At 42.4% G+C, this 24951-nt stretch overlaps 1 protein-coding gene across 1 annotated transcript in view; it reads left to right on the top strand.

Annotated features, from left to right (window-relative positions):
• The first annotated feature begins 10612 nt into the window (after nucleotides 1–10612).
• SHISAL1 (shisa like 1) overlaps nucleotides 10613–24951 on the top strand; it is a 125347-nt gene continuing 111008 nt past the window's right edge. The window contains exon 1 of the mRNA XM_031940662.1: nucleotides 10613–11310. The gene's annotated coding sequence lies outside the window, so the exon portion shown is untranslated. The remainder of the gene's footprint in view (nucleotides 11311–24951) is intronic.

Below are 24951 nucleotides of genomic sequence, written 5' to 3' on the forward strand. Positions count from 1 at the left end.
ATTTACTTCTCTAATACTTCCCCATTTTACAGATGAGGAAACTGAGGCAAAAAAATCAAGTGACTTGATCAGGATCACACACACAGGAAGTATTATGAGTTCAGGGCTGAACTTTCTCCAGAAGGCTGAGGTTGAGGAACCCTGATTATTGAGCCATTGGTTCTCCCCACAATTTCCTTCCCTTAGGCCAAGAGATTCTGCCATCCCTTCTACCATGGGCATCTCTAGAATTGGAGGAGGATTTTGTGGAAAGGTTGTTCTCAGATCTCTGGTCTGTTTTCCCCATATTTCCTGCTGCCTTTTTTCCACTGTCTTCCCAATTAGAATAGAAGCTCCTTGAGAATGAGAACTGCATTTCTTTTTGCTTTTATTTGTAGCATCATCACTTAGCATAGTTCCTGGCACATAGTAAGCTTCACGAATGCTTGTTGACTTGCCTTGTGTGTTGTGCTTCCTTCTGGATTTCCTTTCAACTTCAACTCTAGCTCCCCTCCTCTCTTGGGTTCCAGAACAAAAGAACATTACTAACCAAAAATATCTGAAGCAGCTAGGTGGCACATTGGTTAGGAAAAAAAAACTTGAGTCTTTTCTTTCCTTTCTTATCCTATCTCCAATATTTACTGTGTATCTTGAACAAATCACTTAATCTCTGTTTATTTCAGTTTTGTCATCTGCCAAATGGAGATAATAACAGCATCTAGCTCAAAGGGTGGCCATAAAGACAAAATTGCATACAGTACTTTTAGACCTTAAAGTGCTGCATCTATGTTGTTTTTACTACAATCAATTCAGTCTCAAAAGTGAGAAAGAACTGTCCAACAAGGATGCTCACTCACCCTTCAAGAAGCATGGAGGTCTTTACCCAAAATCAAATGGCTCTTTAATGCCATTAAGTTAACCAAGCTCTTCTGATCAGTGCTGAATTTGTCCAGGATTACATAGGATCTGGTTTCATTACAATATTCAAGAGTTAAACATTAATATATATATATATATATATATATATATAATATGCATATATAAGATCTGGTACTGAGAGACTCAGTGTCTGTCATGTTCTAATGGAAACTCCTTGAGGGCAGGTATGTCTCACTTGTTTATGTTTGTACTTAGTACAACTTAAGTACTGCTTAGTACAGTGCCTAGAACATAGTGCTTAATAAATGCTGTCTATGCATCTTTTTATTTTTCTTTCTATCCATCATCTATCATCTACTTATCCCTTCATCTCCCTTCCATCCATCACCTATTATGTATCCATTCAATCATCTACCTACCTACCTATGAAATAAAACTCATTCTATTTCACATGTATCCACTAAAATTATCCCTCCTACAAACTCCCTCATTTCCTTCCAGTTTCTCCAGGTTCCTAATCTTTGATTCTCTTTTGCCCTTTTCCACATATCCAATCATCTGTCAAGTCTTATTGATTCTATCTCTGTAAAGTCTCTTCCCTCCCATCCCCACCCCTCTAGTTCAGAACCTCTTGTAATAACTTTTTAATTAGCTCCTCCTCCCAGTCTCTCCTCTCTCAGAAATCCATCTTCTGTGAAGCTATCAGATCAATAATCCTGTAATGTAGATGTGATCATATCACTGCCCTGGGGAAACATTGATACAATGGAAACACTTTGAACTCTCGATTTAGAGAATCTGGGTTCAAATCTCACTTCTAGAAGGACCCATCCTTCCTGTATTACTGTGGGAAAGGCACTTAAATTTGTTGGATCTCGGCTCCCCAAACTATAAATTAAGAGAAATGGTTTAAATGGCCTTTGAGATCCCTGCCATTTGTGGTCTGGGATTTCTATTCAGATAAAGCACAAAATCCTCTGCTTGGTAATTGAAATCCTCCAAAGCATACCCTCCTGCACCTACCTTTATAGGGTTGTTTCATATTACTCCTTTTCATGGTTTCTCCATACTGATCTGCTGGCTGTTCCTCATACAAAGCGCATCTTTGTGTAGGCAGTATCCTGTGTCAGAAATGGGCTCCCTCATTCTCTCCCCCAGCTCAGAGAGTTCTCTGCTTCTTTCAAAGCACAATTCAGTCAGCATCTCCCACACTGGTACTTCCCTGATATCTCTGGTTGTTGATAATCCCTCTTTTCTGAAATTAATCAATCAATCAACAGGCATTTACTAAATTCCTACTTTGTATCAGTCACTAAGGACTAGGAATGACTAGGAATCCAAAGACAAAATGGAAAATATTTTGCATTGATTTATTGGTATACATGGATCCCAGATCTAGACAAAAGTGACATTCTCCAATCCCATCATTTTACTATGTGAAAATTGAGGCTAAGTTGAGGAAAAGGTCCAAGGCCATACAGGCAGGGAGCATCACATTTCAATCTAAAGCTAGAAGGGTCTGCCAAAGGTGTCTCATCCAACTCTCTCCTTTTACAGAAGAGGAAAATTTTATTTCGTTATCAAAGGTTGAATTTAAATCTTCATAGTCCAGTCCACTAATCTTTGCCCCTCCTTCATGGTCAGAATAATTTCTTTTTGCTTTTATCTTCCAGAATTCAACAGAATGTCATCTACAAAGTAAGTGTTTGATAAATATGTGTTATATTGATTTAACCAAGGATAAACATATATATACATATGTATTATAGATGTATTTGTTATGCTATAAACTATTTTCCCTATTTAAATATCCATTAGCTTTTCTGTTAGCCTTCATGAAATTGTTAAACTTCTCTAATGATCTCAAACTTCTTCCAGGAACAAGATGTCCATGTTGTTAATGACTATAGTATTTATGTGTTGCTCTGTGACTGCAAAACACTTACCTCTGAAGAACTAAAAATGAAGATTCTAAGGAGGGCAATGGAGAAACATATGGTGGTTCACAATATGTAACCAAAGAGGAACTTTGAAAAATCGGAATAAGGATGTGGGTCCCTTGGCAAGGGAGAGGGCTCACCCATGAACAATGTGAGAACTCCACTGGTATCTGTAGATGTCAGGAGAAACTCGGTAAGGACCCCAACCTATGGGACAAGGGCTGAAAAGTCTGGGCAGGAATGGAAGAGTCGCTATCTGTATGATGGAGGGCACTTTTGAAATGATAATATCAGAGCTCCATTGGAGTGTGGTGGGTCTGATTGTGTGGGAAAATTTTGTAACAATGACTTTTATAGCAAGCAATGTAATGAATTAGATATTTGTGTCTTTCTCTTCCACTTTACCAGAGTTTTGAGAAGCTTGATCCTTCTGGTCAGGAAGCAGTAATCAAAATGGTAACAGAGATATGATGTACAAGGCATAGGATTTTAACCCAGATCCTCCAACTTCAGACCCATTGACCTTTCTACTAGATCACACTCTCTGCCATCCCATAAAAGGGAATCATAAAAAGAGTCGTAAAAGAGAAAGGACAGAGTCTGCATAGCTTAGTAGTTGCTCATGTCCAATGCCAAATAAAAGAAAGAGACTTGCCCTTGTTTTTTTTTTTTTAAATTTTAATAGCTTTTTATTTACAAGTTATATGCATGGGTAATTTTACAGTATTGACAATTGCCAAACCTTTTGTTCCAATTTTTCCCCTCCTTCCCCCCACCCTCCCCCTAGATGGCAGGATGACCAATACATGTTAACTATATTATAGTATAAATTAAATACAAAATAAGTATACATATCCAAACTGTTTATTTTGCTGTACAAAAAGAATTGGACTCTGAAATATTGTACAATTAGCCTGTGAAAGAAATAAAAAATGCAGGTGGACAAAAATAGAGGGATTGGGAATTCTATGTAATGGTTCATAGTCATCTCCCAGAGTTCTTTTGCTGGGCGTAGCTGGTTCAGTTCATTACTGCTCCATTGGAACTGATTTGGTTGATCTCATTGCTGAAGATGGCGACGTCCATCAGAATTGTCATCATATAGTATTGTTGTTGAAGTATATAATGATCTCCTGGCCCTGCTCGTTTCACTCAGCATCAGTTCATATAAGTCTCTCCAGGCCTTTCTGAAATCATCCTGTTTTCCATAATAATGGAATATTATTGTTTGGTAAGAAATGACCGAACAACAATATTCCATAATATTCATATACCACAATTTATTCAGCCATTCTCCAATTGATGGGCATACACCTGTTTCCAGTTTCTGGCCACTACAAAAAGGGCTGCCACAAACATTCTTGCACATAGAGGTCCCTTTCCCTTCTTTAGTATCTCTTTGGGGTATAAGCCCAGTAGTAACACTGCTGGGTCAAAGGGTATGCCCAGTTTGATAACTTTTTGAGCATAGTTCCAAATCGCTCTCCAAAATGGCTGGATGTATTCACAATTCCACCAACAATGCATCAGTGTCCCAGTTTTCCCACATCCCCTCCAACATTCTGCATTATCTTTCCCTGTCATTCTAGCCAATCTGAGAGGTGGGTAGTGGTATCTCAGAGTTGTATTAATTTGCATTTCTCTGATTAATAATGATTTGGAGCATATTTTCATATGGCTAGAAATAGTTTCAATTTCTTCGCCAGAGAATTGTCTGTTCATATCCTTTGACCATTTATCAATTGGAGAATGCTTGCCCTTGTTTTTGATGGATGCGTATAGACTAGGACAGAAGAAGATAACCTCTTGGAAGGAGAGGGCTGTTTTTATGCCGTTACTGTTTTGGCTTTGTCTCTCTAGCACCTAGGACAGTGCTGTCCCCAGGCTTCGGTGAAGTGAAAGAGCATTTCTTTTTGCTATGTATGTACTAAATGAGAGGGCTACAAATACAAGCAAACCAGACAATCATTGCCCTCAAGAAGCTTACATTCTATTTTTTTTTTAATTTAATAGCCTTTTATTTACAGGATATATACATAGGTAACTTTACAGCATTAACAATTGCCAAACCTCTTGTTCCAATTTTTCACCTCTTACCCCCCCACCCCCTCCCCTAAATGTCAGGATGACCAGTAGATGTTTAAATATATTAAAATATAACTTAGATACACAATAAGTATACATGACCAAAACATTATTTTGCTGTACAAAAAGAATCAGACTCTGAATTATTGTACAATTAGCTTGTGAAGGAAATCAAAAATGCAGGTGTGCATAAATATAGGGATTGGGAATTCAATGTAATGGTTTTTAGTCATCTCCCAGAGTTCTTTTTCTGGGTATAGCTAGTTCAGTTCATTACTGCTCCATTAGAAATGATTTGGTTGATCTCGTTGCTGAGGATGGCCTGATCCATCAGAACTGGTCATCATCTAGTATTGTTGTAGAAGTATATAATGATCTCCTGGTCCTGCTCATTTCACTCAGCATCAGTTCGTGTAGAAGCTTACATTCTAAAAGAGGAAGACCATACACTGAGAAGATAGTGTTGGGAAGAGGTTACAACTTCCTCGAACCTCAGTTTCCTCCTCTGTCAAATAGAAAGGGCATAGACTAGAAACTACTCAGACCAGGCAGTCTCAAAGTCCCCTTCTAATTCTAGGGCTCTGGGATGCCTCCTCCCTAATCTGCCATTCCATGGCCCTTCTAGGGAGGTAAGCAGGGGCAGATACAATCATTCCCATTTGACAGATGAAGATACTGACACACGGTGTTGGGAGAATTACATAACATCACCGACAAAGTCTGACCAGGGTCAGACTAGAATTCAAAGGTGCTGTCCCCTGATCTGGCACGAGAGCCTGGGACTAAGCTAGTCACAAAAGAGAGAAGGGCTCGGGAGGGGGCCCAGAACCTCACAGCTCAGGCTTATAATTACATGGAAACAATTTTGACTTTGTAGATTATATTATTAGGAAGCCTCGCTTTAAATTTAGCTCCCTCCCCAAACGTTGACTGTAGACGTTCTTATAGCCTGTGGGTGACTCATCAAAGCACCCCCCCCCCCCACCCAGCCAGCGGTGTTTGTGTGGGAGCTGGTCATATAGATGGCAGGAGAAATAGTAAATATGATCAGGAACAGACCAACTTAGGCTTGGTCTATGAATGGGGGGAGTGGGGTATCCTTGCTGACTTGTGCCTCCCTGAGGGGCTACAGGGGCTGGGGCAGCCAGAGTATGTGGGCACACCTCCCCTGTTCCAGAAATCAGGACAGAATAACATCATTGTATGGAATGATTCCTCCCAGCTCTGATCTCTGTTCTCAGGCTCTTCTCAGGTCTGACATCCCCTGTTCTAAACCTCTTCCCAGCCCTGACACCCCTTGTTCTAAGCCCCCTCCCAGCCCTGAGATCTCCTGTTGTAAGCTCCCTCCCAGCTCTGACAATCTGGGTTGTAAAATGCTTCCCAGCTCTGACATCCCCTATTCTAAGCTCCTTCCCAGATGTCATTCTCTCATATGACCTTTGTAGCCATCTTGGGATGCTCTGACATCTGCATTTCTGGGTTATTTAACCAAACTCATTCCTTTTGGAAAAAAAATTAAATTTATAGAAAGAATATTAAGTAAGTTGGTAGTAAAATTGTCACTAATTCCTCTTAATTTTTGGCTCTTTCCCCTAAAATCGAATGGCATTTTTTCAGGACAAATCCCTTCTCCATTATCCAGGGAACCTGCTTTTCCAAATGGAGGATACAACAAAAGCAGCTCTTTAACTAAAAAGATATGGGTGCTTACTCCACCTCCCATTTCACCTCCTGTGCCTCAGTTCCTTATCTGTAAAGTTATGGCATTGAACTAGGATTCCAGTCTCTGCAGTCTCTTCCAGCTCTAAATCGATGGCCCCAGATACTTTTCAGAGATCAGAGAGAACGGGTTTGAGTTCAAATCTTGGTTGGACTAGATGGGTCCCAAAGTTCCTTACAATTCTCGATGATTCATGATACATGATTGCATGACCCCTATCATGCCCGCCCTTTCCCCAACTTCACTGACCTCAGTTTTCCTTGCAATAAATTGACTCTGCCTCTTGACAGTGTCACCACTAAAATATTTCCTGTGTGATCTTGGGCAAAGAACTTCTACCTCTTTGTGCCTCAGTGTCCTTCTCTGTGTAACAGGGATAATCATGTGCCCTGACTGCCTCACAGGGTTCTTAAGAAGAAGGCATTTGTAAGTGTAAAGTGCTAAAGAAAATCAAACCATCTTGTCTTGTTTTGTTTAGCACTAAAGCAGCATCTCCTGATCTTTTCCAGGTTCTGACAAGCTTGTGAACTTGCAGGCATTACCCACTCCCTTCTTCCTTCTTTCTTCCTTACTGATCCAGCCAGCCACATCCTTCTTTCTCTTTATCTCTGTCTTTCTGTCTGTCTCTGTCTGTGTCTCTCCCTCCATCCATCCCCACCTCTGTCTTTCTCTGTGTCCTTCCCTACTCCCCTCTCCTCTCTCTCCTCTTCTCTCTCTCTTTCTCTTTCTTTCTCTCTCTTTCTCTCCCTTCTCTCACTCTTCTCCTCTCTCTTTCTGTCTCTCCTTCTCCTCTTTATTTCATCTCTCTCTCTTTTCTTTCTCTCTTCTCTGTCTCTCTTCTCCTGTCTGTCTCTCTTCTTCTTCTTCTTCTTCTCCTCCTCCTCCTCTCTCTCCTCTCTCTCTCTCTCTCTCTCTCTCTCTCTCTCTCTCTCTCTCTCTCTCTCTCTCCCCTCCTCCCTTCGTCCCTCTCCCTCTCACATATTTCACTTTCTCACTAACACATACTGCCCCATGTGGTTGGTTACTTCATTCCCATGCATTCTCCATTCTCTCTCTTTCTTCTCTTTTCTCCCTTAGCCAATGTAAATGTGTTTATTTCCATCCCCTCTGTCTCTATATTCTCTGTCTTCTTTCTCTCTGCCTCTATGTCTCTCGTTCCTCCTTTGCTTCTATCTTTTATCTTTGCTATCTATCTTTTCCGTCTCTCTTTTCTCTGTATCTATCTGTGTTTGTCTCTGCCTCAGTCTCTCTCTCACACCAACACCATCCCCATACACATCCACACCCATACCTACCCCCTTCCCTGTAATTACTTAGATTACCACAATGTCACATACTTCAATTCAATGGTTAGTCAATGCCAGAGGACCTGAGATTCACTAGCCATGTGACCTGGACAAGTCACTTAATTCCAATAATTCTGTTTTCTTCTCTGTAAAAGGAGGAGATTGGATTAGAAAAAAAATGAAGGCTTCCTTTCTCTAAAGAACTGTCCTATGGAGGAGGAATTATGCTTGCTCTGCTTGTCCCCAGAGGGCCCTCCCCAAGCCATAGAATTAAGAGTTTCTAATGTCTTTCTCTTTGGAATCAATGACCCTATGAATCTACAAAGAGGGCAAATCAAAAAAAAAAGTTTTCTAATACTGCCAGTTCTCTCAAGGCATATTGGGTTGCTTTGGGAAGGGAGGGTGATGGGGAATATAACCCATTTCTGGATCTTGGCAAAGGGGCTGGCTGAGCACTTCTTGGGCATGTTTTAGAGCACTTAACTTCACAAGCTTATTTTGAGCACCATGCTATAAACCGTAACTCGCTTTGTGGAAGTGCTGATTATTATAAGAGGACATTGTTATTCAGGTAAGGGCTGAACTAGGTACTTCTGAAGACTTTTCCAGCTCTGAGACTATGATTTCATCAGGAAGTTCAGGAAGCTGTGCATACTAAGGGCCTCATCCCTCTTTGAATGGAGGAGAAGTAGATTTGTATTCAGGGTCTGATACTTCCTAGTTAGGTAACCTTTCTTGTAGAGTGCTTTCCAACAACTGAAGCACTGGGAAGTAAACAATATAAAGATTGACATTCCTTTTCATGGAGAGGGAAACTGAGGTTCAGTTAGAAGAGACTAGTATAAAATCACACAAGTGAAAACACAGCAAAGCTGGGATTCCATCCTGGGTTCTCTGTTCTTTCTACTACCTTCAGAAGAGTATAATATTTTTTTTTTATCAAGGGCAGGGACTGTGACATATTCATATTTCTATTTTAGGCACCAACCATAGTGCATCAACCACCATGGCAATTGGATATGTATATGATACTGGGGTCAAGAGGGAAGGCAATTTGAGCTTAGTTTTGAAGAATAGGATTAATTGTATGGGAACAAAGAGCAGAAACTTTCCAGACATGGATGAAAGCATGAGCATTGCTTAGGAAAAAAGAAAGCACAATATCTTGTTCTTCTGCTCAAAAAAAAATCCCTCCAGGGACTCCACATTTTCCACTAAAAAAAGTCAAAAATCCTTATTATGGCATTCAAGACCTTCAGGATTCTGAACTCTTCCCCTCTGCCCCAATACTTAATTCTATTCAGGCTCTTTCTAGTTTATACCAAATTAATTCTAGCCCCTACATCTTTCTATATAGAAAGCTTCCCCAACTAAATTCTTCATTTTCATTCTTCTTCTAAAAAAAACCCTCAAAAATCATCTCCTTTCTGCCTCCCTTCCTTTTTTTCTCCTCAAATGATGCAGTACAGTTCAACAAATATTTTGTCAGTCAAGTCAATAAACATTTATAAAGCACCTTACTATATGCCAAAGATTGTACTAAGTGCCTGAATGTCAGACCTGACCGGTGGAGCCCTAGGAGGGAGACTATCAGGCTGGGTAGAGTGCCCTGGATCCAGGAAGGGGATCCAAAGAGCTGTCCCCAACTGTTAGGATTGAAAGACACCTTAGAATATGTAATTCAGAGCTGGGGGGAGCTTTGAAACTTGGAATCACAAACTCTTCCTAAAAGCTTGATTCAGATCTTGGAGCTCATTCCATCTCAGTTCCTTTCTCTCTCTTTTTTTCCAAGGCAACGTTTATTGGTGTCTTTTGTTTTTCTTTTACCTTCAGTTCTAAATATATCCCTCCCCTGGCTGAATTAGTGAGCCATCTCTTCTAGCAAAGAACCAAAAAGAAAGAAGGGGCAAGGTGGTTCAGCAAAACTGAACAACCAGCAGCTAGTTCGACAGTAGGTGCCATGTTTCATTAAGTCTACTTACAAACCAGCAAAGATGGAAGGCACCCAGTGATGGTTAGCAGCAGAAGGGGGATTGGAAAAACCAGCCTCTGGCTTCTGAGCAGGCCTCTAGCCTTTATATTTACTACAACCCAGAACTTGGAATGACAGCAGTGGAAGGAAGGATAGAATACAGAACATTAGAACACAGGACAGTTAGAATGGTACTGCTGGATAAAGAATTTTTGAATGCAGACCACAGAGTGGCACAGTTAACAGAATGGTGTCAGAACAGATTGGAAAAAGCCAGAGAAATCACCAGTGTGTGTGCGTGTGTGAGAGAGAGACAGAAAGACAGACAGACAGACAGACAGAACAGACAGAGAAAGTGCTTGTGTGCATCTTTGTATCTCTTTCTCAAACTAGGCACTTCAGACTGTGGTCTGATATTCTCGGTTCTAAGGCTCCCTCTTGCCAAGCTTAGCTCGGTGCTGGCACATATGTAATAGGTGCTTAATAAATGTTTATTGACTGAATGACGATAAAATATTTGGTTAACTGAACTGAATACTCAGAGGGAAAGGAGGGGAGAAGGAAGGGAGAGAAGAAGAGAGAGAAAAAGACTGGGAAGAGAAAGGAAGCGAAAGAAGAGGAAGGGGTGTTTGAAAAGGTGGGAAGAAATAAGGAGTGAAAGACAAGAAGGAGAGTGGAAAGAAGTGAGAAAAGGACTAAAGAGAGAGAGAGAGAGAGAGAGAGGAGGTGGGGAGGGACGGAGGGAGGGACAGACGGAGGGAGGGAGAGAGAGAAGCAGAAACTGGCACCGGCAGCCCGGCAGCCCAGCCGAGGACTTCACTGAAGAGCGAGCCAGGGAGCGCTGGAGCGCTGAGGGGCCGGCAGCCGGCGGGGAGCATGAGCGAGGCCCGGAGCCGGTGGCGCGGCTGCTGCGAGAAGCGGCGGCAGCAGCAGCGCTCAGAAGCAGCAGCAGCCCCAGCCCCAGCCAGCCGGCAGCAGCGTCTCGCTCCCGGGGTTCTCTAGGCGCCAGGGGGCCGCCTCCCTGCCTGCCTCTCTCCTTCCTTGACGGGCCAGGCCGGTCAGCGCCGCCTCATGGGGGCCCCCCGAGACCCAAAGGCTGCTGCCCGCCTCTTGTAACGGGGGCCGAGGAGAGCCCTCTAGCCCGATCCCCATAGCCGGCAGCAGCGGAGGAGAAGCAGCAGCAGTCCCGGGCGCCCGGCCCGGCCAGAACCAAGGCTCGGAGGATAGGGGCTCCGAGCCCCGGCTCAGTCCTGGGCGTCCCTCCAGCCCCGGGGCGCACGCGCTGGGGAGTCCCCGGAACTCAGAGCTGCGGGCGCCCGACGCGAGCCCGCGGAGCCGGCACAACTGTTGCAGGCGGCGGCGGCGGCGGATGCGCCCTTGGAGAAGCCGGCTGCCGGCGGCGGCCGCTGGGGCTGCCTGGCCACAGAGTAGCCGGGGAGCTGCGGCCAGGTAAGGAAGCCCTCGGGGCAGCCCCGGGCTCTTGGACAGCCGGGACCCCAGGGCAGAGAGAAGGTGCCAGCTAGTCCCGGGCGCGGGGCGCGGGGAGGGGCGCGTGCCAGGGTAAGTGGGGTGGGGGAGGCGCAAACAAGCAGGTCCCAGGCTTCGGGATCCGGGAGCTCAGACAAGAAGATGGCAACTCGTAGAGGGGACGCGTTCCAGCCTGTCCCGAGAGCGTGGAGGTGGGGTGAATACCGGCTTGGCCAGAGCACACTTGGCTGGGGGAGGGGGCGCGTGCCAGCGGGTTGGGGACGCATCTGAGGAGGGTAGCGCGTGCCAGCTTGACCCGGGCGCACCTGAAAGGAGGCGCGTAGCAGCGGATCGAGACCTCACTCGGGGAGGCGGGGTGCGTATGCCAGCTTGACCCGGACACCCGGGAGAAGGGGCGCGTGTCAGCGGGCCGGGTTCACACCTGGGGAGGGGCTCGGAGAAGCTGGTTAGCGGGTTTAGGACGCAGCAAAAAACAAGGCGCAGACGAACCGGTCCGCGGCGCAAATGGGTGGGGACGGTGCCAGGAGGTCCCCCGGCGGCGCAGAAAGAGCTCAGGGTGCCGGCAGGTCCCGGGAGATGGCGGGGCAGGACTATATGTAGGGGCGCCCGCTAGCGCTCTCCGACGACTTGGAAATCCAAGTTGGGGAGGGGGTGCCCGGATGAAGAAGAGGAACATTTCTTTCTCTCACACCCCAATCGTCCCTAGAAAAACTGAGGCAGCCAGCAAGCCCTTCTCCGCCCCCGCAGCCCCCACCTTCCGCGGATGCCTCTACTCCTCCTGAGTCTGGGGCCGCGGGCAGAGGCTCGCTTTCGATCCTCGGCCGAATCAATATTTATCCCTGGCACCGAGGGCATTAGTCTTTAGCACCTTCGGAAGCTCATTAGTGCTCGCTGTTGCCATGACAACCAGATCCGAAGCTTCATCAGATTTTATATATGTATATAAATATATAGCTATTCAAATGATTATTTATTCAGCGAGACCGGGGGGAATGGAGAGGGAGCGGGTCGGGGCTGCCCCCACCAACCGGTAAAGCTTGGGAGCTCGTCCTGCCACCGCTGGTTTAGAAACGCCAGCCACAAGGCTTCCCTGCCCTCTTGGGAGAAGGAAGGTAGACAAGGGATGTGGAATAGAAAGAGCTCCGGGATATTTAATTCTGTAATAAGCGCCGTTGTCGGAGAGCCAGAGCGATCGAGAAGAAGCTGTGTGTGGAGATACTGCAAGCTAACAAGGAAAGGTCTTTTAGACGAAGTAGGGGTAGGGGATGGCGGGGGAGGGGAGCCTTTCCCCTTCTTTCTTGCCTTCCGCCGAGTCCCGTTGGCTGGGAGGGATTGCCCGAGTTCGAATTCTGCCCGCCACCTTCCCCCAACTCCTCCTCCGGAGCCAGTCCCAGGAAAAGGGCCCGGATGGTGTTGGGGAGGAGGGAGGGTCGTTTCATCTTTAGAGAATCTTGGGGAGGGGGGGCGGTAGATCCTTCTCTAGGTTGCTATCCGGTACTCGTTCCCATGACCGGGAAGCGCCTGCTCCCCGCTCCTAACGCTCCTACCTTCCCTGAAGTAGAGGGTCAGAGCTCGGCTTTGTCTAGTATAGACATGAATGTGTTCCCTGAGATACGAAGGCTGTTCGATAAAGTCGGATCCTCAGAGAAGCAAATAAACCGGGAATTGTGGCCGAAAGCTTCAGTCCGCAAGCTCAGGGTGATTTCCCGGTTGGCTGTCCACAGCCCGAGGTGGGTAAGTGGAGATTCTCCCTTCCACTCCCATCCCCACCTTACTCTAAAAAAAAAAAACCTGTTTTCTTAGTCTCATACAGTTAAAGCTTAGAGATTCCCTAAGTAAAATTCTCCTTTTATTAAGGGGGAAACTGAGGCCCAGAATTGTAGCAATGGAAAGCCCAGGAGATTTGGCATCATAGACAATGGATTTGAGTCCTGACCCTAACTTTTCCCGACTCCTACCTCTTAGTTGCAAGGTCATTTCCAATCTCCAGGGCTCAGGTTTCCTCCTAGGTAAAATGAGCAAATTGTATTATCTCTAAAGTCTCTTTCCATGTGATCCCGACTGAATCTCAGTTCTTGACCCCTCAACTACAGCTCTGGGAGGAGAGGAATAGGAGGTGCCCCGGGAAAGGATGACAAAATGGACAGGAATCCTTTAACTTGATCAGCCCTTGTGGTGATATCGGGGAAGGAGCTCTGAATCTGAAACCCAGAGAACATAGATTCTAGCTCTGGTTCTGTTTTGTTTGTTTGTTTGTTGGAGATCAGGGGATGTTTATTCTTTATCCCTGCCTCACAGCACCCTAATAGCTTCTTAATCAATTCTTTCTGAATTAAATTGACGTCCCTACTACTAGAGACTCACTTATAAAATGAGGGATTTGAATTCAGTGATAATTAAAGCCCTGAAACCTAAAGAAAAATCTGGACAAGAAATGAGGTTTACTGACTCAGGAGAGGGTGAGATTTCCCTAGCAAAAAGGCCTGAATTGTGGATTTCCATAACCCAGACTTTTCCATAACCCAGACTAGATGGGAAATTTCTGATAGGATAGGCTCTGGTATTGTTGAGTTCCTTTGGGCCAGAGAAAATTCCCAAGGAGGAAAAGACTAGCAGAACTCATCCAGTCAAGGGATGTGCCTTTTTCCAACCTGAATCCGAAAACTAACTCCTGTTTTTAAGACTGAGGGGCAGAAGCTATTTAAGAAGGCCCCCATCTGTCTGAACCTGCATACTGGCAGGTTGTTGGATTGAGAAGGAGAAAGAGAAAAGGATTATTTTTACTCTTTGGGGATTCTAGTAACACCCTTCCCTGTTTTCCAGGGAGAGCCCTGATCTAGAGATGGGGGGTAGACTGAGGAGGAGAGAAAGAAAAAAAAAACAATACTTTCTGGTTTGTAACTTGGACTGGGAAAGGCTTTTGACAAAATCAGTTCAATGAATTGTCATTAAAACTCTGCCTTGAGCTCCAGCAGCCTGGAAGGAGAGAACACTGGGTTGGTTTTAGAGACTGGCTCTTAGCACTTATCTCTGAGGCCTTTGCCACTTACTGGCTATGGACAGTCATTTAACCTCCACATGCCTCTGACAGCTTCCTAGTTCTACTAAACTTTATTAAATTTCTACTAAATCCCAGTGTGGTATCTTGGAAAGAAGCTGGCTTTATAGGCAGTAAAAATGACTTCAGATTTTACCTCTAATGTTTTATTAGAATTTTGGACAAGTCACAGAGTGACTTGTTAGGGTCAGGACTGGACAAGATCCCCAGTCTTGGATTTCTCTTCTGTAGATGAGGGCTTTGTCCTAGACAGTCCTTAGGCTAGATCTGTATTCTGTGCTATTATCTGTATTGATGGAAGAAGTCCCCACACTGAAGAAATCACAGATTATTGTGAAAGAGAGGAGAGAGATTCCAAAATATCAATGGTATTGTCAGGATCCTTAAGGAAGTGAAATGATGAGTTCTTTTTTCTGGCATTTCAAAAGTTACAAGGCTGCCGTGCTATGAGAGTGTTAAGGTTTTGTTTCCCCATTTTACAGATGGAGAAACTAAGGCTGGAATGGCAAAATTTACCTAAGGTAACATGTTAATGAGTGGTGAAACTGAGAGTTAAATTACAATAATAAGTAAGTTACATAACTATTAATTAATACCAGCTGATGAGGTAGATAATGGAGCCTTCATGCTTTGTTCCTAGAATATCCCCCCTTTCCTTCTTTCCCAACTGATTTCCTTTCTACCTGTCCTTTAAAACTCAACTCAGATGCTCCCTTTTCTGGAAACTTTCCCCAATTTGCTTTTGTAATAACAAAATCAACCTCTGCTCTTATTTTCATATATGTGGTCCTAAAAGGGATCTCCAAAGGGCATCTAGTCCAATGCCTTCATTTTAGGGATGAGGAAACTGAGGCACAGAAAGGGAACAGTGACTTCTATAAGCTCTTCTACTTAGTATGTGGCAGAATCATAAATGTTAACTCAGATCCTCTAGCTCCTGACCCTGAGCATTTGTGCCATGCCATACTCAGGCAATATTCATGTGTGTAACTCATCTACTAATCATGTAATACTGCTCTCCTCTGGGTGGTGCCCTATTTCTCTCCTTTGTTCTGACCTCCATTCATAAGGAGGCCATAGTGCCTCTTCTATAATTGGGCTCTCCCCAGTGGCAAGTATAGAGTTTTGCACACAGTAGGCACTTAGTTAGTGTTTGGATCGACTTGAGCTATATTGTATCACAGAAAGTGCACAATAGTTGGAATCTGAGATCTGGATTCTAGTTTGTGTACTAGGCAGCCATGAGCTTAGTTGTGTGGTCCTGACTTCTCTGAATTTCAGCTTCCTCTTCTAAAATGGGGAGTGGGGAATTAGAGTTGGATCAGAGGATCCCTAAATTTGAATTGAATTGATATAGGCTGTCTTCAGTGAGTTTTCATTTGATAATGGATTAGAGAAATAAGTGGGACAGGGCCCTAAAAAGAAAATAAGAAATGGGGGTACTATTTGTCCTCAGCCTCCTAGCCTTTTTTTACCTCACAATTCCACATGCACTTCATCTCTGCCTAGAGTTGTATATTTTAATACCTCTGGAGTTCAGAGCTGAATTAAAACATAATTTCCCAGTTCAAATCCCAGCCCAGATACTTACTAATAGATTAACTGTAACAATGACAACAATAAAAATTACAAGCAGCATTTATATAAGATTTTAAGGCTCACAAAGCACTTGACAAATATTATATCCTTTGATACTTTCAACAGACCTGGGACATAAGTGCTATTATTATTATTATTCCCATTTACAGATGGGGAAACTGAGAATGCTTTGGTTTAAGTGACTTACCAACACTCATATGGTTAGTAAGTGTCTGAAGCCAGATTTGAACTGAGGATTTCCTGAATCCATTGCTCTGGCCACGCACGGTATTACCTAGTTGAGTCACCATGAATGAGGCTCTATCCTATCTCTGGGTCTCATTTTCCTCATCTGGAAGGTAAGGAGCTTTTCCAGTCTTTCTAGCCTTAAATCCTATGTCCAGGTCCTTCAGTCCCAACATGAGACTTAATCTAATACAACAAATGACTTTTCATCAGGAATTAATGAATTTAGCTTGGCCCCAAGGAGCAGAATGAGGAACAATGTCAAGGAGAAATTAAGCTCGATCCTCAGGAAGGCTGCTTGGCCGAAGAATATTAACAAAGGAATAGCTGCCTTGAGGTGGGGGGGGATGCTACCCTATCTGTGGATGCCCTCATTTGAGTTGGAGCGGTGAACTGAACCTGTTAGGCTTCCCTCTTTCCAGTGCTAGAAAAAGCAGATAGGGAGAGAGGTACCTTGTGAGTTTCTAAATCTGGAAGGGGAGAAAGGGAACCTGAAACTGGGCTTTGCCACTTTGTACCTGTGAGCCTTGACAACCAACCTCTTTTCAGACTTCAGTTTCCTCATTTCTAACTGATGGATTCAGATTAGAACTCTCCAAGGTTCCTTCTTCTGAAACATGTCCAGACAAATTTAGACACCTAAGTGAGAACTGAAGATCAGTAATGCCTGATGATGGATGATTAGTGAAAGAACTGGAGATATTTTGATAGAAAAGAGAAAACTGGGCATGAGGTGGTTCTCACAAAAGAACTTTTCTTTATGTTTTCCAAGAGCCAATATATATAGATATAGAAGAGGATTGGGTTAATGCGAGATCCTAGGAAATAGAAGGAGAAACAATAGAATTTGAAAAGAGATAGAGCATGCCTTAAAATAAGGATAAAGGGTGCCTACCCATTAGATTGCAGGATCTGGGGTTAGAAATGACCCTAGAGGAGCCAGTGTGTCCAGATCCTTCATTTTATAAGAAAACTGAGACTTCTCAGTTAAGTGACTTGATCAAAATCTAATAGTTAGTAAAGGTAGGAATCAGAATTTGAATTCAGGTCTCTCCAACTCCCTATTCATTATACCGTGCTGTCTCTCCGGCTCACAGCAAACAAACTGCCTCTGAAGGTAATGAAAGCTCTGTCACTGGCAGTTTTTAAGGAAAGGCCGAATGAGTACTTGGCAGAGATGTGGAGAGCATATTTCTGGTCAGGTATGAGTTAGACTCAATGCCCTCAAGGTCTTTTCCATCTCAGAGATTCAGTGATGCTCCGGATTGGCTGTAACTCTCTCTGCAATCTGACGAAAATAACAAGGTGGGTTACAGATGGGTTTTACTCTTGCTTTCAATTTTGGCCAATATTGAAGAAAGTGTGATGTTATTTTGGGTGTATCATGGGACTCACACTTCAAGGCTGGAGAAAGAGAGAAACATTTTCAAAACCCCATTTTCAAATGCAACCCTTTGCAAGGATAGAAAAATTCTGAACTGCCGCTCAATGCCACCTATACCCTTTGCCACAACCAGCCGGTCCCTTTGCTTTTCCATCGCTGAACTGTCAGATGCAATGGCATCGAGCTCTAAATGATCACGGTTTGTCTCATTTTTCAGAGATGTGTGAATAATTTTTCCCAAGCTCTCTTAAGAGCTTCTAGGACTTAATTCAGTGTTAAATGAGTGTAATTTAGGAAACTCACAAATTATTTGTTAATTTCTGGAAGGCAGTTTTCACATCTGCCAAAGGAGGTTCAGACATATGGATAAGAATGAGTTCCTATATATTTAAGATGGGGGAGAAAAGGGGAAGCCATTAAGAAGACAGGAGATGTAAAAACGAAAAAGGAAAATCTCTATTCAAATTCAACATGAACAGAATAGAGACAATAAAACACCGCATGGGATAGTGAGGTGAGCTCCCAGGAGGGAGAAACTTAAGAGTTCCTACATGTAATGTGTGACAATGAATGAGTCCATAAGGACCATAGATCCAGGATGGGAAGGGACCTTGGAGATCAGCTGGTTGAACCCTCTCATTTTGCAGAGAAGGAAATTGAATCCTAACAAGGTTTGGGTTTGCTCAAGCTCACCTAGATAGTGAACTACTTAATCTCTCTCTACCTCAGTTTCCTTATTTTCTAAACAATATAAAAAGACATACTTAGTCATACTTCCCAGGATGGTCATGGGGATCAGATTAGATGTAGGTAGAGAACTTTGCAAGCTCTAAAGTATCAAAAATATGTCAGATCTTACTATCTTCATCTTACTATCATCATTATTGCAATTATGACAGATAGGAAGGGATATTTGGAATATTTTATGGGGTGAAGACTTATAGGTCTTTGGCAATAATTCCATTCTTAAATATCCCTCTCTCTCAATATATAGTTTTTGAAGGCCCTAACAAGATAATACATTGAATTTCCTCAGAGCCTCTCCAGGCAGGTTAGTAGCCTACCAACAATGATATGCCATGGAGACATAGCTTGTTGTATATATTGGATGTCTAAAAATGGGGCTTGAAATCACTGCTCTCACACAGGAACCTGGGCAAATTAGTTTCTTTCCATAAATCTCATCTGCAAAATTAAGCAGGGATGGGCACAGTCATCTCTGGGTCTCTATGATATGGTTCTGATGGTCTCTATAGTTCAATCTTCATCTGTACAATGGGGTCAACAATTGTGAGAATCACATGATTCAGAGAAAGGGGAGGTTGAAACCCACGATCTAAAATTCTACATTGGGAAGTAAGTGAACCTAGGATAGATGGGAGGTCGTCAAGAATATTATGAAGAGCAAAAAAAAAAAAAACACAATTCCATTTAAGGAGGAACAGAAAAGGATGTAAGAGATCTTCACAATGCCCAGTGAGAAAAACTCCAGGAATAGAAAAACTCCATTCCTGCTTCCAGAATATTAAACAAACTGATAGACCTGATTGCCAATTTCTGCTCAATGATATTTTAAAAAACATTTTAGAGAAGAGGAGAGTTGCAGAAACGGAGACATATGTCTCTTTTTTTTAAGAAAGGGAAGATAGAGATGAAAACTATAAGCTAGTGAGCTTGTCTTGCATTCCTGGCCAAATTCTAGAATATATTATCAAAGGGATGGTTTGCAAGTATTTAGAAAAGGGAGTAGTGATGTGTAAGAACCAACATGGTGTCACTAAGAACAAGTAACAGCCTACTAAGCTAATTTAACTTTTTTGATGATCCCATCTCATTATTAAGCTGATAGATCAAGGGAGACCATAAACAGAATATTCCTGGGTTTGCACAAAACATTTCACAAAGCCCTCCATGGTATTCTTAAGGATAAGACAAAGAAATTTGGGTTAGTTAATAATACAGATGGATTTGAGTAAATGAACTGAAAAAGTAGTCACCAATGGATTAGTGGGCAACTAGGTGGCACTATAATGCACAAAGTGCCAGGCCTGGAGTCAGGAAGGCTCATCTTCCTAAATTCAAATCTGGCCTCAGACATTTATCAGATGTATAACTCTGGGCAAGTCATTTAACCTGTGTGTTTCAGTTTCCTCATTTATAAAATTACCCGGAGAAGGAAATGATAAACTGCTTAGCATCTTTGCCAAGAAAATTCCAAATAGGGTCACAAAGAGTCAGACATGACAAAAACAATCAAACAATAACAATAGATAGATGACAACTTGGATGGTGGTGGAATACAATGTAGAGTACCCTATGGATCATTCCTTGGTTTTGTGCCATTTAATATTTTTGGATAAAAATATGGAAAACATAAATCATAGAGAAGATGTGACTGAGATGGATAGTTAGCACATTGGCTGACAAAGTCAAGATTGAATACCATCTTGACAGGTTAGACCACTGGGCTGAATCTAAAAAGATGGAAGTTTTAAAGGGATAAATATTCATTCCTACACTTGGATTTAAGATAATCGACCTTGCAAATGCAGAGTAGATGAGTTGCAATTGAAAAACAGCTCCTTTGAGAAGATTGTGGGGTTTCCTGCCTGAATGTTCCATATGAATCAATTGTGTTAGATGGAGTCAATAATAATAATTTAAAAATTATGTAAATGTGATCTTGGACCATATTAAAGGCTCCAAATGTGCTTGGTGGTATTCTCTCCTACTCAGATAGGGACACATTTGAGAAAGGATTCCTGCAAACAGAAGACAGGCCACTGGGGTGATAGGGAAACCCAAGACCACGCCATATAGGAGCAAGCAGGGGATAAGGTCTAAATCGGTAATGCCATTGGTTTGGAAAATTCCCTCTACCGATGCAGGTGGGCATTTCCTCTGCAACTTAAACTCAGCTTGGAGAATCACCTGGAGCATTTTGAGGTTGAGTGATTTGCTCTGGATCACCCAACCAGTACATGGCACAATAAATACAGGATCTTCCTAATTCTCTGTCTATTATGCCCTGTGCTCTATAGGGACAACTAGAAATGGTTAGCCAGCAGAGAGAATTAGGGAGGGACATGATAAGCCTTCATTTAGAAGAGGGATTGGGTCTTGTGCCCCTTGGCCCTAGAGCAGGAACAATGTAGGAACAGAATGGGAGAAAGAAGGGGAAAATTGCTGGGAAATCTACCACATTAACTCCCTGTCCAAAAGTGGAAGAAGCTGCTCTATGGTAGCTTAGATAGTGAAGTTCCCATCAATGTAGGTCTTCAAACAGACACTGGGTGACTATTACTTGGAGAATTTGCAGAGGAGATTCCTGTTCATATCCAGGTTGGACTTGATCACCAAGGCTTGTTACAACTCTGAAATTCATATTTAAACAAAACAAAAGATATGTGAAGTGGAAAAGCATGTTATGTGGGGGAAAGAGCCCTGGATTTGGAATCTGAAGTCCTGCACTTTACTTGTGAATGGTTTGACTTTGGGCAAGTCAGTTACCTCTCTGGATTTCCTCTCTAACATTAGGAGGAGACTCAATGATATCTCGAGTCCTTTCCAGCTTTACATCCTATGAATGTGCTCTTTCTTTACTCCATCTATCCCCTTGACAAGCTGCTCCTTCTCTCAAATTGCCCCATAAACTTTAATGACAGCACCATGCTCCCTCTCACCCAGATTCACAACATCGGGCAAATTCTTCCATCTCCTTCAACCCCCTAAAGCAAGTATTTGGCAAGAAGTGGGAGAGAAGGAATGAGGAACATGGATTTGATAATTATCAGGCAGCTCTAAATCTACAAAAGTTGGATCTCCCTCCATAACATTTCTAAGTCTTTCTCCTCTCCATTCTCACAGCCACTACACTTGCTCAGACTTTCATCACTTCACCCTTGGACTATTTCAATAGCCTCTTAATTGGTTGCCTTGTTTCCATTATCTTTCCTTAATAGTCCATTTTTCATACTCTTTAATGATTTTCCTAAAGCATAAATCAGACCATGTCATTCTGTCACTCAAAAACCTTCAGGGGTTCCCTATTGTCTATAAAATAAAACAAACACCTCTTAGCCTGACATTTAAGGCCTTCCACAATCTAGCTTCAATCTTTATTTTACATCATTCATTCTATGTTCCAGACAAACAGTGCTATTAGTTAGTTTTTTTCTGATCTTTTTCTAAGCTGTTTCCAAGCTAAGAACAGCATTGTTACTTCAAAGCTCATCTGAAGGACTTTATTCCAGGAAGTTTTCCTTTTCTTTCTGGATCCCTCTCAAAACTACATAGTGGGCTCTCTTTCCTTACATTTCCTCAGCTCCCTACGGAGATGAGAAGCATGGACTTCTCTTTTGTCCCTATTTCTCCTCACTGTATGGCCACCAAAGGTCCACCTTGTCCCTCATATTGTCTTAACTGGCTTAGTAGAGAGTCTGAACACTTCACCCTATGAGTTCTGCTTTGGTTATTCTGTTAGCTGGGCTGTGACTTTAAAGAGACAGTAGTGATTGGGGGGCAAAGGTTAGACTGAATCTCAGGAAATCTAGGATGAAGTCCAGTCTATGAATTAGCTGTGTGAATTTGGGCAAGTTAAGTCACTTCTCTAGGATGTCAGTTTCTTTTTCTTTAAAGAGAAGGAAGTGGAACTGGGAGTGGAGCTGAGACCCTTCTCACCTTGAAACATTTGTACTTCAATTAGTCAATCAATGAGTAGCCTTATTGTCACTATGTCAAGCAAAAACAATTCCTAATCTCAAAGAACTTATAGTCAAAAGAGAGATACATGAACATTTATAATATGAATAAAATGAATGGAAAGACATTTTGGGAAGAAATGAACTAACAATCAGAAGGATCAGAATAGACTCCATGCATAAAGTGGTGCTTGGGATTCTACAAGGCAGAAGTGAGGATGAATTTCAGGCAGCAACACATGAAAGCAGAAGAAAGAGAAGTCACCTATGAGGAACTTTGTAATGACCCAACTGGGGTGGAATAAGGGCAGGAAAAAAGAGTGAAGGAAGGCTGGAAAAGGAAGAAGGTGCCGATTGAAAAGGACTTAAAACAGCAAAGAGAGCACTTTGATTCTAGAAGGAACTGGGAATGTTAGAGCTTTTCACCTGAGAATTGGGTGAAGGTCATGAAATTTGCTTTGAGAGTTGGGGATGGAGGAGTGAGCTAGAAGCCATGATTTTTATGGTGGTATTGAATTAGCCATTTCGATGGGAACCCCTCTTGGATAACCTAATTCATCAATAATGATAGTACTTTAGGTTGCACAAAGTACTTTCTTTGAGTCACCAGTTACAAGTATTATTGTTTCCATCTCACAGAGACTTAGAAAGAGATGAAGAAACATAAAATGGTATAATTGGGAGTCAAGTCAAAGGGTCCTAACTCAAAGTCCAAGTCTCATTCCACTGTACCACACTCCCCTCTACTAGTACAGAAATCCCCAAATGACAGCTCTGTGGGAATAAGATGGAGGAGAGAGAGAGAAGTTTTAATAAAGTCAAAAAAGGAGAAGAAGATGAGAAAAGACATAGAGCACATCATCCTTTTAGGGCCCTAGTGAGCAGTGAGAAACTACTACTACTAATAATAATTTTATATTATATATAATGCTGATATAATTATTAGCATAATTGTTATTATGGAAGCTAGATGTTACAGTGGATAGAGTTCCGAGACTGTAGCAAAAAGATTGAAGTCAAGTTGTTTTATATCATATCATATTATATCATGTTATATATTGTTTGGGGCAGCTAGGTGGCACAGTAGATAGAGCACTGGACTTAGAACCAGGAAGATGATCTTCATGAATTCAAATCCATTCTCAGACATTCACTTGCCGAAAGTCACTTAATCCTGTTTGTCTCAGTTCTTCTTCTGTAAAGTGAACTGGAGACTCATTTTACGGATAGCCAATAGTTCTAGTATCTTTGCCAAGAAATAGGATCACAAAAAGTTGGGCATGACTGAAAACAACCAAACAAAAAATAATATTAGCACAGTTTTTGTCACAAAGAAAGCACTATAGAAATGTAAGCTAATTATAATTACAATTATTATCATTGTTCCAACCTAACCTATTTAAACAAGTTGCTGTTGCTGGAAAAATGGGAAATCAGCAAAGGGATTCCACATAGGATTGGGACAAAAATCAAAAGCCATAAGGAAAAAAAACTAAAAATACTAAAAACCTTAGCCATTAAATACGTACAAACATAATCTGTACATATAACTTTGAAGAAAAACTGTACTGGGACAATGAATTGAGCTTCAGAATTGAATAGGAAAAATCTAGGTTAAGATTGCTTTTGATAAATTGGCCCCCATCTTTTTGAAACATTTTTCTCTTAGATTTGAATTTGGGAAGGGACCTTAGGGATGATCTAGTCCAACTCCTTCATTTTACAGATGGGGAACCTGAGACTTGGAGAGTTTAAATAACTTGCCATGGTCACATACATAGCAATATTTGAACTTAGGCCACAAACTGCAGGTAAGTCTATCTGGTATTATTCCTGTTGTGTCATTTGGCTCTCCTATAATATCATTAGAACAGCTCCAAGATGGAGGCAGCATAGTAATTATTATCCCAGTTTTGTTGTGAGGAGTGAAGCTCAGAGAGTGAAAATGACTCACAAAGATCCCACAGTAAGTGATGGAGCCTAGATGAGAAACCAGTTCTCCTGCCCCAAGCCAGAGCTTTCTACAGTATGTTGCCTTTCTTCCAGTGTTGAGGAACATCTGTCAAGTCTGAGTACCCACTTTGGGTCAGGTATAGGAGAAATCTTAGAAAAGGTTCTAACTGGACTGAAATCTGTACTTTTCTTCCTGGTACTTTAATGGCCAATGGACATCAGGAAGGAATTGAATTACTATTCTTTTGATGGTAATAGTGAATTCTCCAGTGTTTTATTAGCTAACATACCCCAAAGCTACACATTAATTAGGCCTCTAAAATACTGTTTACTCAGGCATCATCCAATACTGTGAAATAGAACCTTTTTTCTCTCTCCATTATAAGGTATTCTCATTAAAAATAAAAGCTCGAAATCTGCTTATCTTGGGGCAAACGATTACATTAGTCCCAGGAAGTGTGAAGCATCATTTATCACAGATGAGTTTATGTCTTAATGTGACTATATTTATCTGGACTGAACCTGGAGTTCCTTGAAGGCTAGAATTGAAAGTGACCTATTCTAAGGCTGAACCTATTACTCAAGAACCTCACTGAAGGCTGAGAACACTCTCACTCCAGAATCTTCATTCACTCCCTGCTGGACTTGAGAAGAAATACAGAGTCCTTAGCCTGGCACTGAAT

The sequence above is a fragment of the Sarcophilus harrisii genome, chromosome 5 (assembly GCF_902635505.1).
Source record: "Sarcophilus harrisii chromosome 5, mSarHar1.11, whole genome shotgun sequence".
Taxonomy (NCBI): Eukaryota; Metazoa; Chordata; class Mammalia; order Dasyuromorphia; family Dasyuridae; genus Sarcophilus; species Sarcophilus harrisii.